This window comes from Otolemur garnettii, unplaced genomic scaffold, assembly GCF_000181295.1.
Source record: "Otolemur garnettii isolate 467f Iridium unplaced genomic scaffold, OtoGar3 scaffold00016, whole genome shotgun sequence".
NCBI classification, from domain to species: Eukaryota; Metazoa; Chordata; class Mammalia; order Primates; family Galagidae; genus Otolemur; species Otolemur garnettii.
Window position 1 is genome coordinate 11378958 of NW_003852411.1, and position 3339 is coordinate 11382296.

The following is a 3339-nucleotide window of genomic DNA, read 5'->3' on the forward strand; positions in this document are numbered from 1 at the left end:
TTCCAGAGGGTCTTCTTGATGCACAGAAAACAAAATTCAAGTTTCTTACACCAAAAATTAGGTACCACGACTTCGAGATATGACCTTTCTGTGAGTTCTCTGAGCTTAACTATCTCTATGAATTACTGTTTAGCGACAATGAACTTCAGTTTATCTGCCATTAAATTGTTTAGGAAACTGGAATTAAGATAGTTTTTTTGTTGTTGTTCATTTTTTAACCCACTTTAGACATGAATCTCATCAAAAGGCATTGATTTCTGCCATTTTTAGCAAAATGTTTTGAATTTAGTTTAACTGTTTTATTTTGTCTGGTACACCATGAGTGGGGGGAGAAGGATGTAGGGGCTATCTACACCTAGCCCCAAACCGTTAAGATCGTTCCATTTTGTTCTGCTTGTCAGAATGTATTCTCTTGTCAGACCACCATCTTCTTCCTGCTGTCAGTGCCAATCTTCTTCAATTCATGTTTTTCATAATCTCCTATTATGTAAGGAATGAATCAGCAGTTCAAACTAGTTAATATCATGGCAAAAGAAAGAGTAAATTGACTCTGAGTGAGTCGGTTCTCTGCATACGTTCTACTGCTTGAAACTTATAAAAGACTCTCAAAAAAAAAAAAAAAAGAAACTTATAAAAGATTGACTCTAGCTGAAGTTTTTAAGAGTGATCTTTTGTTCTTTCTTGAATATTCTCTATATTCTGGACACTTAAAGTTTTATATATATGATCTTTCAGAGGATTGTGGAGTACAATAGTATATGTATTCTCGAAGATTCCACGCACACAAGTGTGAATTTGGGCACCTTTTCTTTTTCTTTTCTTTGTGCCCTTCATTTCCCATCTAATAGCATCCTGCCTCTTCTCTGTAAGCATCCGTGATGACAGCATATCAGACAGAAAGATAATTGGCCCTCCAAGTTGGACCACCCAGTTGAATTCCTAATTTTTCTTGCTATATCAACTCAGAATGTCACATAGCTGAACTTCAAAATCGTCAGCTATTTAAAAACACTGTTAATTCTTCTTAGTTACTATGGTGCTGTGAAAATTGAAAATGACGATGCTTGTAAAAGTATTTTCTGAAAAGGTTATTCTTCAGGGCTCACTTCGGCAGCACATATACTAACATTGGAACAATACAGAGAAGATTAGCATGGCCCCTGCGCGAGGATGACACGCAAATTCATGAAGCGTTCCATATTTTTTTTGTATTAACCTGGATGGAGTTGAAACACATTCTTCTCAGTAAAGTATCACAAGAATGAAAAAGCGAATATCCAATGTATTCAATACTAATATGAAGACAGAAGATGATCTCATTCACACCCACATAAGAGAAAGACTCATTTCCATTCAAGTTGGGATGAGGGAGAACAAGGTGGGGGTAGGAGTTTGAGGTGCTCCCACTGAATGGGCACAATGTATTGGGACACTTTGGGGGTGCCAGACACAGCTACAACAGGGACAAATTGATTGTACCCTCACATTAACCTAAAATAAAAAAACATTAAAAACAAAGTTATAATTCAAGGCAACATTTCACACGCCCAAGTTGCCTCTATTTTATTCTTCCTCAAAGAATAAAGAAGGTATTCTGCGACAGACACAGAATTAGGCTTTTTATGGTTTTTTTTCCCTTTAATCTCCAAAAATCCTACTTTATGCTCACAGTAATGCTAATTATTATCCTCATTTTGAGAATGAGGAAACCAAAGCTTAGAAAGTCTATGTAATTAGCCCAAGGTCAGGCAGCTGCTAATTGTGAGAGTTAGGGTTTAAGTTCAGGCAGACTGACTCCAGACCCCAGGCTTGAGTCTCCCTGCCATGCCAGAATTCAGACATTTTGGCTGGGGGGGGCGATGGGACTGAGGGTCAGGGAAAGGGAAGGAGTGATTTAGGAGAAGGGATTAGCAAAAGCCCCTCAGGTCACACCCCAGAGTCAGCCCTCACTGCAGGTTCCCACAGCCAGTCTTTGGAGTTTACTTTGGAAAGAACACAAACTCCCTGTTTTTTCACGGACCTGCTGGGTTTCTATGGCTGCCAGGCTGTAGCCAGCATCCCAACTTCTCCATCATTGGGGCAGGCCAGGCCACAGCACTCATGTTTCCATCTGGTGTCCAGATCATCCCGATTGGCACCTAACACCTCTTCACAGCCCAGCTACTAAAAACCTTCAAATTTGTCACTAATGCTAACAATGTGCAGCATTAGATATTTTTTTCTTTCTTTCTTTCTTTTTTTTTTTTGAGACCGAGTCTCTCTTTGTGGCCCTCGGTAGAGTGCTGTGTTGTCACAGCTCACAGCAACCTCCAGCTCTTGGGCTTAGGCGATTCTCTTGCCTCAGCCTCCCGGGTAGCTGGGACTACAGGCACCTGCCACAATGCCCAGCTATTTTTTTTGTTGAAGTTTGGCCGGGGCCAGATTTGAACCCACCACCTTTGGTATATGGAGCCAGCACCCTACTCACTAAGGCACAGGCACCGCCCAGCATTAAATATTTCACTGAAAATGAAACAGGTTTATTTGAAAAGCAAATAGCAGATGACAATCTGATAGAAAATTATCATTTGGGGCTGCTGATAAGTCATCAGGTTACAAATATTGTCTGTGCCTGCCCATCTCCTGCAGCCATGCCCAACCTCCAAGTATCAAGAGCCCCATAACCAAAAGAATACTGTGTCATAATCTAAAGAACTCAGAAATCTCAGCACCTCTGGTAGAGATTTCCCTACAATGTGGAGCACCTGAACAAAATAGGATGGTGAGGACCATAGAGCTGAGTGTGCGCCACCCGGCAGGACTGGCAAGTTCAGGCCAGAGAGAATCACTGCTTCTCCCCCACAGTTTTCCACTTGCTCCAACATTCACTGACTGACCAGAACTGGATGGTATTAAAAAAAAAAAAAATGAACACCAATAATATACATTCTTCTTATGCAATGAACACTGTGGATAGCTAATCCTTACGATAAGCGTCACTCCTATTTGACAAAGTTACCACTGTTCAAGAACTTGCCAAAGGCCACAAAACCAGAAGACAGAAACTGAGATTCAAATCCAGGTCCAACCTGGGTGCTTAGCCAAGTGTCAGCCCTACCCTCCCTATAAATCCCTGGGGTAAATTCAAGCCTGGCCAGAATCCTAGTATCCTATGTGACAAGATGAGTTACACTGCCTGTAAAATACCCACTAGGTCACTGTTTTCGCACTCTGAGCTTTGGAAGCAGGAGAGGAGAAGCACCATTAAAACACGCATGTTCCCGCCTGTAAAAACCAGAGCCTGGCTCAGCGCCTGTGGCTCAAGTGGCTAAGGTGCCAGCCACATACACCTAAGGTGGC

General features: G+C 41.7%; 1 non-coding gene across 1 annotated transcript; it reads left to right on the forward strand.

Annotated features, from left to right (window-relative positions):
• Positions 1–1098: 1098 nt before the first annotated feature.
• On the forward strand, positions 1099–1205 carry LOC111723860. Its single transcript, XR_002772308.1, has one exon. It is a non-coding gene; the product is annotated as a U6 spliceosomal RNA (small nuclear RNA).
• Positions 1206–3339: the final 2134 nt, after the last annotated feature.